Below are 13,386 nucleotides of genomic sequence, written 5' to 3' on the forward strand. Positions count from 1 at the left end.
CAAAGATATTCATCAAGGCGAGTATGGCCACCACATGGCCTCCAAATCCCTTGTCGCCAAAGCTTTCCGCCACTGTTTCTTCTGGCCGACTTCTTTGGACGACGCGAAGGACTTGGTCAGGAAGTGCAACAGATGCCAATATTTCAGTTCCAAGAAACACCTGCTGGCTTCTGCACTCAAGACCATCCCCCTCACTTGGCCTTTCACCATCTGGGGGCTTTACGTGGTGGGCCCATTCAAGACAGCATGCGGCAGCTTGACCCATCTACTGGTCGCCGTGGACAAATTCACCAAGTGGATTGAAGTGAAGCCAATCAAGAAGCTGAATGGACCGACTGCCGTGACTTTCATCGCAGACAACACTATCCGGTACGGCGTACCACACAGCATCATCACCAACAACGGCACCAACTTTGCCAAAGGTGGCTTGGGCCGTTTCTGCGTGACGCAGGGTATGCGACTGGACTTAGCATCCGTTGCGCACCCACAGTCAAACGGCCAGGTGGAGCGAGCAAATGGCCTCATTCTATCTGGCATCAAGCCCAGACTGGTCGAGCCGCTGGAGTGCTCGGCCGGCTGCTGGATCGATGAGCTATCGTTTGTGCTTTGGAGTCTCCGGACCATACCAAACAAAGCAACCGGCTTCACTCCCTTCTTCCTCGTGTACGGGCCAAGGCCGTCATCCCAACTGACATCCAGTTTGACTCGCCTCGCGTCACTATGTACATGGAGGCGAAGGCGGAGGAGGCGCGAGAGGACGGCGTCAACCTGCTGGAAGAGGGCCGACTGCTAGCACTCAACTGGTCCGCCATCTATCAGCAGGGACTGCGCCGCTACCATAGCTAGAAGGTCAGGCCACGATCCTTCTAAGAGGGGGACCTTGTGCTCCAACTGATTCAGCGAACAGCCGGCTAGCACAAACTCTCAGCCCCGTGGGAGGGCCCTTTTGTAATTACCAAAGCCATGGGCAACGACTCCTACTAACTCATCAACACGCAGAAGCCTAGGGCGCGCAAGAGGGACGAGTCTGGCAAAGAGACGGAGCATCCATGGAACACAAATCTCCTCTGGAGATTTCATAGTTAATGTAGTATGTACCACACTACCTTTTGTATTAAGAGCAAAGACATCGGGTCCCTCGAGGAGCACTCGAGGGCTACCCTTTTTTATCTATATGATAAGATTATGCCTATGAATGTATTATTTGTTTCCTTCGCCTAGCACCGGGTCCGACCAGTCGGCCCAGGGGCTTGCCGCCTTGTCCTATGTTGATACTGCCTATAGTCGGACAAGTAGTGTGCCGACATCTAAGCCCTCTCCTTCCATAAGCCGCAGCTCGCGGAGCGACTGTTCGGCTGGCAAGAGCTAAAGGTGGGAAATGGTGCCCACCTGAAAAATGACTAAAGAAAAAAGCATTAGCACAGGCCAAGCCGACTCCTTGCCTCACCGTCTAGCTGCTGAGTAGCTGGCAAGCCGGCTTCTCACTTGAATTGCTACGTTCTAGGCCGCCAAATTAATTGTCTATCCCAAAACGGCCAAGTCCCTGACCTAGCCCCAGACCGTAGAGCGGTTTTCCGGCTTGCAGGGTGGTATCCAAAGGAAGACGGCAAAGGAAAAAGCCAAAGAAGAACAGAAAAAAGAAAGGCAAAATTAGAACCCGGCGGAGCACAGACTTGTGCGAATAAATTAATTTACACAGCAAAAGGCCCTTGGCCATCATTCAACAAAGTCTAACATACACCCCCAGTTGGTGGAATTGCGTGAATTTAACTTGTTCAAAGATTACAAGGACAGAAAAAGCAGGAAAGATAAAATGGCCACCTAGGCTAGAGGAGCAGCAGGCGGATCCGACGGGTCAGCGGAGGCAGAGGTGCCAGGTGGTGGAGTGGCCGGCTGGTGGGTCTCGGCCTGGTTGGCACCGACAGCAATCGGCGTGGCCGCACGCGGCCTGCTGGTCAAAGCTTGGTCAGCCTGAGGCCAGCCATCCGCTCCATCGTCCGGTGCGACGTCTTCTTCGTCCTTGTTCTCTTCGTCCTCACCATCGTCGCTAGAAGTGATTTCCTCCACCAAGTTCTTCCCATCCTTCGGGTTCATCCCAAACCAGTTGGGCGACACCTCGGCGCCTTCCTCGTCTAGTTCGGGGACGAAGACGGTGGTGTTGGCGTACTCGGTGATCGCCGCCGCACGCTGGGTAAGCGCGCCGCTCACGACCGCCAGCTTCGGTGCGGCCTCCTGCCGGAAGGTGGCCAGCTAGGCCAGGTCCAAGACTGGATACCATGCCTTGACGAACTCCAAGGCCGTCCGAGCGCCAGCCCGAGCTGCGGCGCCCTTCCAGGCCTCGAAGCGTCCGACTATTATCTCCAGCCAATCGGCTGTCCGAATAGGGGTGCGTGAAATCTGGGCATCCGGCCAGAGGGCGGACAACACTTGAGTCCCAACACTTGAGTCCCGATGAGCTAGCTGCAGGTGCGTCTGGACGGCAAGAAGGTGCTCGCCGAGAGTCCGAGGCGCCTTGGGTGCGATATCCGCGCCCGCTCTCCTCCGCACCTCGCGCCGTGCCTCGATGGCCTGGCTGACGGCGACGGAATGGCCAGGAAAGTATTCTGCACAAGAAGAAGACCAAAAAAATTAGAAGCCAGAAGCCGGCTTGTGCAACAGTCAGCGGCTGACCAAAAGAAGAAGAAACTTACCATCGATCATCTCCTTGATCTCGCCGTAGCCGTCCGACAGGAACTTCTCCTTCTCGACCCAGTTCGAGCACTGAGTCTCGAACTCGGCCTACAGGTGAGCCTCACTGTCCTTTAGCTTTCGGAGCTCCGCCTTGTGCCGCTCCACCTGGTCTGCCAGCTCCTTGGTCAGGCGGTTGCACTCCTTGGCTACCTGGCTGCACTCCTGCTCCCTGGTGTGGAGTGCAGACTCAACCTTGCCCAGGCGTTTCCGCGGATCTGTGGCACCTCTGCCAAGATAGGAAAGAGGAAAAACATCAACACAAAAGACAAGTACTTGTCGGGAGATCAGGCCCTACTGCTTAGCAGTCGTCCCGAATCTCGGGGGGTACACCTACCGGGTGCGCTGACATGCCCCCGCGAGAAAGAAGATGGAATACTTACTCTAGCTCTGGTTCAGGTCGGCGGTCCGCTTGGGTAGCTCCTGGACTTGGGAGTTGTAGGCAGCCACGCGGATGTTGTGAGAGTCCGCCAGCAAAGGCAACAAGAGGAAAAAACAAGTCAACACTCGAAACTCACCTTGAAGTTCCGAGCCGCGAGCTCAGCAGCCGGCCCGGAACTCGGGGGCTACACCCACTGGGTGCGTTGTCGCGCCCCCATGGAAGATTACAAGAAACGAAAACAAGAAGTAAGAAATATACCTGGACAGCCATCCGCGTCGCCAAGAACTCCTGAGTATATTGCTGGAGAGTGGCGCCTTGGGCGTTGAACCGGGCCAGGATGTCCTGTGCAGCCACATTCAAGACACATGTGCCACCCCGGACGTCCAATCCGATGCGGCGGCGCTGGTGGCCTCGGTGTCAGGGGCCGACGAGCTAGCAGCCCCGATCTCCAATGGTTGTGGTGCTAAAGCCGCCTTCTCCGGGCGCCGGCGCACTGGAGAATGGGACGCAGGAGTCGGACCCACCACCAGCTCGCCGCCAGTCGGTGACACCAACGGTGGATCAGGCGGACTGCCCGGGGCATCGGCAGTCGGTGTGCCCGGAGACACCTCTGCCCCCCAAGATGACGGGGCCTGCCCTTTCCCTCTCAAGGGCCGGCTGGTCTTTGCCAACCACTCCAGTAGTCGCCTGGCCCTCCAGCACCATCGGCTCCACAGGTTGCGGACCGGTGGGCTCCGGAGCCTTGCTGCGGGACACTTCTTCCTCCTGCGTCATGGCGGCCTCGTCCACCTACTCCTTGGCTGCCGCGTTGGCTTGGGCCTTGGCCGCTGCATCAGCCTCTGCTCGCACTGCTGCATCCGCTTGTTCCTTCTCCTGGGCCGCGGCCTCCCGCTCTTCGCTCGCCTCCCACGCGTTCCTCTCCGTTGCTTGAAGGGCGGCGAGCGGGTCCACGCGGTAGGGGTCCGCATAGCCGTCTTCTCCCCCAACCACCGAGCCAGACAAGGCTCGCGAGAGATAAAGCGGGGCCCTGCTCAACAAGACAAGAAAAAGAGAATAAGAGGTTTGCAAGAAAAGAAGAACCAAGCACAAGCTCAAAATGCAAGAAGAATTAAAGCACTTACGCAGACACCAGCGGAAGCCGCTTTGGGGCCATCTGGAGTAGGGCCGCCTTCGTGGCGGCCTCTTGCTGCTTGGTTGCGGCGGCTGAGTTCTTGGGCTTCTTGGGCCGGCTGCCATACAACCCGGCGCAGGCATGATGCTTCGGCGCGCCGGGTGCACCAGTCGGCACGGTCGAGGAACTGCCGCCTTTTCGGTCAGCGCCGGGAGCACGACGTGGCTCGTCATCGTTCGGCCAGTTCCTGAGGGCACCTCCTGCGGAGCCGCCTGCTCCCTCGCTGCCGCATCCTATGGTGCCCTCCTCCTCCACGACAGACACCCCCAGCTTGGGGTCATCCACGTCACTCTCCGCCCGGTCCGCCTTGTACTGATAGCGTGGCGCTAGAGCGGCGTCTGCCGACTGGCCCAGGAAGCGCTGCATTGCGGCTGAACGGTTAGGCGGCAGGAAGAAATCTGAATCAACAAAGGGAAAAGGAAAATCATAAGACTTACTACAGGCGGCGGGTTGGCACGGCTATACGGCTCCTTGGCGAACCGCCAGTCCATCTCCGACATCTTGAAGTCGGAGAAGAAATTCACCAGCCGGACCACCTCCACGTCCGGCAACACTTTGGTGCACATCTGACACGGGTCTTGACGCCCGCTCATGTTGCTGATGATGTGGGGCCAGGCTTGGAGAGGCAGCACTCGGCGCTCCATGAAGCCGGCCAGCAGGTCCGAGGCCTTGGGGCCCTCCGGCTCCATCATGTCCTGGAGTCGGGTGAGAGTGGCAAAGGTGGCAGCCGACAGGTGCTTCGGCCGGAACATCCAGCTCTTGCATGGCTCGGCAGACGGGCCAGCTACGTAAGCCGGCAGGTTGACTAAGTCCAGTGTCGGGTGTGCGTTCTAGACATAGAAGTAGGACTTCTGCCATAGCTTGGCCGACTACAGCAATGCGAGATCCGGGAAGCGGATCCCGATGACGGAACACCACACTACGACGCAGGCTCCGCACTAAGCCGCCTAGTCCTTGGCAGCCATCCCAAGCTTGAGGTAGAAGAGTTCTCCCCACAGCTCGAGAGTCGGCAAGACGCCGAGGTACCCCTTGCAGAGGGTGACATAGGCGGCGAGCAGCACCATGTTGCTGGGCATGAGGTGGTGCGGCTGCAGGCCGAAGAAGTCGAGGAAGGATCAAAGAAAACCACTCGCCGAAAGGCCGAAGCCGCGAAGGAAGTGCGAGCAGAACACGGCGTGCTCGCCGACCCGCCGGTGAGATCTCCGTTTCAGGAGGGATGTGTACCTTCACGTACGCCGTGCGAGGCAGCCGCCTCGTCTGTCGAAGAAATGTGAGGTGGTCCTCATGGACATTGGAGCCCTCCCAGTCACCGGAGCGCCCGCCGCGCGCGATGGATGAGGATGCTCAACGGTGGCGCGGCACGGTGACAAGCGGGCAGAGCCGCGGTGGGGCGAAGAAGCCTGGCGGCTGCGGATGCGGAAGAGCTCCGGCGGCGAGCGACATCACGACAGCAGCGACGAGGCAAAGGAAGCATAGGAAGAAGAAGACGAAGGGAGAGGAGGGCGCACGTGCATTCTGCCGCCCCCTCCTACCTCCTAATTATAGCCCCACGGCGGCGGAGCCGAGGGGGCGAGACATGGGTGCTGCGGGATTAACTGCACCCACTCCCCCCATGATCCCGCATTTACCGCGCCACGACGGCATGTATTAAACACGCACGGGAAGCGCAACCACCTGCCTCGGCCGCAGGGGATCCGCGTGCGCCGATGCCCTGTTGCGGCGTCCCATCACGCCCGTGGGCTGGCAGGCCGGCCTGGTTTGCTGGTGCTACGTGGCGCGCGAGCAATGGGCGGCAAGCCAGCCACCCGGCTGACGAGCCACCTTGCCCTAGTTCAGCCGTTTTGAATTCGCCGGGCAATCAGCCGCTCTGTGGCCGGCTCCTAGCAGTCGGCACCTGCAGAAGACGGACGAAGCAAGATTACCACATCACTTGTAGTCGGAATCTACTAAGGCTCCTCGAATTTCGGCCGCAACGCCCCACCACCTTCGGGGACTACTGTCGGAGTAAATGACCACGGGTAGCCTCATCGGTCTCCAATGGTATTTCGAGACATCGGGGCTAACTGCGCCCCTCACACCTCCTGCACGAATGGCCGTCTTCTTGGGCTGGCTGGTCTAGGGGCCGGCTGCTAGAAGACAGCAAGATATCAGAAGGCGGCCACGAGAGGGCCGACTCCTGGCAGGCGGCCCCTCGTGCCCTCAAAGTTTGCACCCACATAACTACGACAGGACGGGGCATGACTACAGTGTGACCTGCCACACCCGGATCCAGGGCTGAGTGCGGCTAAAGTAAGGGCGTACCTAGCGGATGCCCCTCACCTGGCAGGGTACTATAGCCACGCTGCCCGTGACATCACCTACGACATAGGGAGCTACGCTCCCACGATGGGTGATCGGTACGGCATGCAGACAGTGGGCCCTACCTGTCCGTGAGCCACTAGAAGGCCGCAGACCCGTAGAAGGTGGCGGAGAGGGCTGGCCGGCTTCTAGCAGGCGGCCCACCCTCTGGTCAAAGTTTGTGCTCCATTAACCAGAAGAGACAGGATGTGGCTACAGTGAGCGCCCGCCAGGCGGCGGTACTGTAGCCACGCTCCCCTGACAAAGCCTCCATCATCAGTAGCAAGGCTATATTGAAATCGACCTGCAAGACCAGCAAGCGGCGGGCTCGGCCTATTGGCCGAGTACACAACAGCCGGCGGGACCCACCAAGCGGCAGGCCCCAGCGGCCGGCGGAGAAGCCAGCGCCTAAAGACGCTGACGGCCGGGTCCCACACCCGGCCGGATTAGCATTGTACCCCAGGGGGTAGGCCTATATAAACCCCTAGGCTTCCCCATGCAAGGGGTTCAGAACCTTAGAGATCACACACACATATAGAGAGAGGAGTTGATCTGGCCTTGCCCTTCTTCCTCCTCCATCCGAATAGCTCAAGGAGCAAACTTTTAGCTACTCTATTGGCTATAGTCATCATGCAGGGACCCCGTAGAGCCGGACTAGGGGTGTTATCTCCACGGAGAGCCCCGAACTTGGGTAAGATTCACAGGCGTATGTGGTCTAGCTCACTGCCGCTTCTAGAGCCTGGCGACGTACTCTTGTCCCTCTCCATGATTAGCCACCCCCTAGCATATGTCGCTACACATCCCTGACATCTTCTTTACTAGACAAATTATAGGAGGTTCCCAAACAAAAAGTAAAGTTTACTTCCTTTCCACCATTCTTTCACAATCCATGGCCAGCCATATCCACGGGTGCATTCCATACCAACACTTTCCAAGGATTTTATTATCATTGTTTTTTTCATTTCAGGACTGGGCATCCCTATTACCTGTCGCGCTCTCGTGCAATGACAAGTGAATAAACACACATCGTCAGAATAAAATACCTAGCATGGAAAATATTGGCCACTCCCTACCTCTACATGAGCAGTACAGGCACACAAAACAGAAATTCATTTGGGAAATTAGAGTTCGCACATGCAAATTTACTTGGAATGGTATGGAAATACCGCATATAGGTAGGTATGGTGGACTCCTTCGGCACAACTTTGGGTTTAAGTAATTGGATGCACAAGCAATATTCCCGCTTAAGACAAGTGAAGGCTAGCAAATAGATTGAGAAGCAACCAACCAAAAAACGAAAACAGTCATAAACGAGCATTGAACATAATTAACACAGAATAATTCACCACAAATAGGATACAATTTCATTGCATAACTATTGAATTTACGTGCATCCATAGGAAATCACAAACTTTAACACTAATATTCTTACTAAAGTATAATTACTCATCAACATGACTAACATATCACTATCTCCATATCGCAAAACTATTGCAAGGAATCAAGTTTATAATATCCAATGATCTTCATGACTGTTTTTATTATACCCCCTAGGATATCTATCACTTTGGGACCAAATTCATATGTCTTGCAAATTACCATTACTATTCTCAACTCTCAAAAAGATCTAAGTGAAGCACGAGAGCAAAAGTATTTCTTCAAAAAAATTCAACTCTCAGAATAATAAAAGTCAAGCATGAGAGCATATTTCTTTAAAATTTACTAACTCCCAAAATTATATAAGTGAATCAAGATAGTTTATTTCTTTAAATATAGCCACCTTCATGGTCAAAAAGATATAACTGAAGTACTAGAGCACCTTCCTAGCTCAAAAGATTTAAGTGAAGCACAAAGAGTATTCTAGCAAATCATGATATGCGTGTGGCTCTCTTAAAAAAGTGTGTTCAGCAAGGATGATTGTGACAAACTAAAAAGCAAAAGAAAGCAAATACTCATATATAGAAGACACTCGAATCAAAACTCATGATATGTGATGAATAAAAATATAGCTCCGAGTAAAATTAATTACCGATGGTCATTGGAAGAAAGAGGGGATGCCTTCCGGGGCATCCCCAAGCTTAGTTGCTTGGGATTCCTTGAATATTACCTTGGGGTGCCTCGGGCATCCCCAAGCTTATGCTCATGCCACTCCTTATTTCGTCATCCATCATGATCTCACCCAAAACTTGAAAGCTTCAATCACACAAAACTTAACAAAACCTTCATGAGATCCGTTAGTATAATAGCAAAGCATCACTTTAAGTACAGTTGCAAACCCATTCATATTTTGTAATTGCATTATACCTACTACACTCTAACTTTACCATGCTTATACCCCCTAATGCAATCCATAGTTTCATCAAAATAAGCACACAATGCAACGAAAACAGAATCTGTCAAAAACAGAACAGTCTATAGTAATCTGAACTTTGTCCATATTTCTATAACTTCAAAAATTCGAAAAAATAAGGACAACATGGGAAATTTGTATATCAATCATGTGTAAAAAATTAGATATTTATCACGTTCCAGCAGATCACATCAATTCTGCTACTGGGCGCAAAAGTGTTCCAATTCGTCCCAAAGGCTTTACTTTGCACAAACACTAATTAAAACACTAAAACACAAGCATAACAGTAGCATAATTGTATAAAATCATAAAAACAGGAAAGAAAAATATTGGGTTGTCTCCCAACAAGTGCTTTTCTTTAAAGCCTTTTAGCTAGGCATTGATAATTTTAATGAAACTTATACGAAAGAAAAGAATTGAAGCACAAAGGGAGCATCATATAGCATGTGAAAATCACATTTTAAGTCTAACATAATTCCTATGCATAGGCATTTTATAAGCAAAAGGTTATCAAAAGGAGCAAATTAAAACTAGCATATGCAAGGAAGAATAATAAAACATTGACAGTCTCAACTGAATAGAGGTAATTTAGCAACATGAAAATTTTCTACAACCATATTTCCCTCTCTTGTAATAATTACATGTTGGATCATATTCAAATTCAACAATATAGCTATGACATAACATATTCTCTACATGATCCACATGCATGCAAAGTGGACACTTTTCCAAAATAGTAGGATTATCATCAAATAAAGTCATGACCTCTCCAAGCCCACTTTTATCAAAAATTTCATAGGACTGATCATTCTCCAAAGTAATGTGATCATTATTACGTAAAATTGGAACACTTCCAAACTCACTTTCAATGTTACTACAAACTCTATTATCAATATCATATTCATCATGAGGCTAAAATTGTGGGAAGCAAATATAACATTTATTTTAAACTCCCATTCAATATATAAATTAGGCTTAAAACGACCATTAAAAGGCGGCATGGAAACAAGAAACTGATTGTGCGCATTCTGATGTCTTTGCACCTCTTGTGATGGTGGTTGTATTTTTGAAGGTGGTGGCACGTGTCCCAAGATCGATGAAGCCCAACTGACTTTAGAACCTATCATATTTAGTAAGAAACAAAATCCGAGAATAATGTTCCTATGAATTACTGGGATGTGGTGGTAAAACACTCACAGTATAGCAAAAATCAATCTTATAAGTTCTTACCAAGCAGGAGGTGGTGACCGGCAACCAGCGGTGTCAACTAACTCCAAAAGTTGGGTAAAGTGATTGCCAGGTGAACGTATGTATGCACGGTGTAGAAATATGTGGAGTTGGGTTGGCTTTATATACATGGAAAAAATGCTACAACCATGTTAATTAATGCAAGCTCAAAATCCGTTCAAAATGGTCGAGTGCTGGTCCTAGGCTAGACTTCACTAGAGATGAGGGCCTAAGGCACAAATGAAATTCACGCACTAAACCGAATAATGAGCTGATCTAAAGCAACAATGACAATGAATACAATAGGTGACGTGTATTCTCCCCCTTTTTTGAACCTTTCCAACAAAACCGAAACTAAGCAACATGTATGCTTCTTTCTCTCTCTCTCTCTCTCTCTCTCTCTCTCTCTCTCTCTCTCTCTTGAAAGTTGTCTTCTTTTTTTGGATAATCTAAAACTCCATCTGACCAAAACTGTACACTAGGATCCAAACGATGTGCACTTTCCAAAGCCCAACATGATGGGGCTCTCCACAAATCTGCTATAAGGATGTGAAACAAACTTTCCAACATGAAACAACCAAAAAAAGAGCAGGGCCAAGTCCTGAGGTGAATCAGATCTGCACTCAATCTTCTCTTTCTTTTAGTCCATATTTCTTGTTGATCCAGTAGTCCAAAATGAATCTGGTTTCCGCTTTAAACTAGTACACACGATTATCAAGGGAAATGATCTTATTTGTTTCCTAAAAACAAACAACATGATGCCTTTTTGTATACTTCTCTCTCACTTTCTTTCAAATTACTACTCACGCTTTCCAAAGGAAAACAATCACAACAGGGCAAGAATAGTATCAAAATATCTGACTGAATCCTTTAAATCCTCCTCTTTTTTTACTCTCTCTCTCTATCTCTCTCTCTCTCTTAGGAAACGCCCTCTCTCCGCAAACAAAATAAAATCTGGAGGCAACTCCCTCTTTGCTAAACGTCTATCTCTCTCTTGCACGTTCCAAGTAAAGGCCAAATCCAACCTTCCAAAAAGGCACAATGGACAAATTGCTTTCCTTGGAACTTGTGCCACGAAATTTTGTTGCCCTCTTTCGTTCTACAAACATGCACGAGTTGTGCCTTAGCCATCGCTAAAAAAATCCAAGAGGTTATTGACCACGCCAGAGCATGATCAACCTGACGACGAAGGTCTATTCCTGCAAGCAATCGAAAATTCAACAATGCAAAAACAAAGTGGTAATGGCGAAAAGGCTCAGACTGTCTTGGACATGGATGAAGTAATCAAACTTTTTTGTGGCTTTTTCTTGGACTCTAGGTACGAAGAATAGATGCAATCTAGACTATGAAAAACTAAAAAATTTCTCATCGAGCAACCTAAAAACTGATACCACTTGATAGTGGCAATATTGCCCCGTCTTTCGATGACATGGTGATTATCGTTTTTGGAGGAGTAGACTTTGACGATCCGACTATGAACGTGCGAGGACGTCACGCCTTAGCAATCGCTAAACCAACTCCGAGAGGTCATTGACCACGCCAGAGGACAATCAACTTGACCGCAAGGGTCTATTTCCTGCAAGCAAACGAAGAACAATCAAGAAACTGAGATTGCAATATGTATATTGTGAATATAAGAGGAAAGCTTTATTGATCAAGGTGGGGTACTGTGACGTCTTGGTCTGGTCGTTGAACACAAACGAAGTACGCGAAGTTGCAGCTATGGCGAACTTTAATCTAAACAAAACCCAATTATAAATGGTGCCTTAAGGGTTCTATTTATAGGGGAAAAGAGAGGGAAATTCGTCCACCTTTGGCAAGGGGGGACTAAAACACCTCTTGAGTTCTCTCCCCTACAATATGGACTCTAGAAACAGCTTTATACGAGGTATTTTGAAATTACATGGGTCTGGCCCAAAATTAAGGTGGCACAGCACCAACAGTAAGCTATGGACGAAATTTATGAAAGGTCATCTTATATATTTCGTCCAACTTCCTGATGTCATCATGGTGGCTCCAAAGTGCAGAAATATCCACTGTCTCCTCCATTCTTTTTCTCTTCGCACGCGCCTTCATCTCCATGCTTGATCATGATCCAATGTTCATCCTTCTCGTCCATGCTAAGCCCTTCAATTTTAAGCAACACAAATGTATCTAAGTTACGCCGCATCATATTCTCATGCACATCAGAAACATTACCATGAAACAAAAGTACCTGATAATTTAACTTGCGTGCATGAGCTCTACTAATTGGTCCATTAGGTATAGTAGCAGGGGTTGTGGGTGTAACTGTGGTAGCCATGTCCTCATCATGCACCGTCAAGTGAATGAAGAAGAAGATACTCAAGTGTATTGCGACAATGACTCAAGTCCAACTCTTGTGGTCTCCATGGTATTGACACTTCAACACCAACAAGACGAAGACCAAAGGTGTCACATCTTCCACACGAAGGCCGGCATCAACGGACACTCCGTGAAAGTCATCATCAACGGACACTCCGTGAAAGTCATCATCAACGGAGGAAGTTGTCACAACTTGGCAAGTGAAAATCAATGTTCCAAGCTACAATTGGTCAAGAAGATGCATCCTCGCCCCTACAAGGTCCAATGGCTTAGCGTTCTGGCACCATTTAAGTGGAACACACCGTGGAAGTTTCCTTCAAGACCGGTGCTTACGAGGACACCTTTGAGTGTGATGTGGTTCGTATGTTTGTGGGCCATCTCCTCTTGGGAAGACCTTGGCAATTCGACGTGGCATCATCCACAATAGAATAACTAACCACTATAGGTTCAAGATGAAGGGAACGAAGTACGTGTTATGACCTATATCACCAAGCCAAGTGATCGCCGACAAGCAAGCATCCACCCATCATGGAGCGACTAGTGAGAGAGTGAACCACCACAAAGAGAGTAATGCCGAGCATCCTATGGACATCACCATGTCAAGAGTCCATTCAGCAAGTGACATGTGCGATATCTACTTCACATACATAAAGGTGAATCATCTCGTTTACACGTGCTCACTTGCCCCCTTCGAGGATGGTATACTACTTCACACTCCACTCATGTGCATGCATTGGTATTGTAGGAACGCTACGGATAACGAGGAGGAGTGCAAGCGCCAAGGAACAACTACACTGTCCGTGAGGGAAGCGTGGAAGAGAAGACGGATGAAATGGAGCTCCTACAAGC

Source organism: Triticum dicoccoides, chromosome 3A (assembly GCF_002162155.2).
Source record: "Triticum dicoccoides isolate Atlit2015 ecotype Zavitan chromosome 3A, WEW_v2.0, whole genome shotgun sequence".
In the NCBI taxonomy this organism is placed as follows: Eukaryota; Viridiplantae; Streptophyta; class Magnoliopsida; order Poales; family Poaceae; genus Triticum; species Triticum dicoccoides.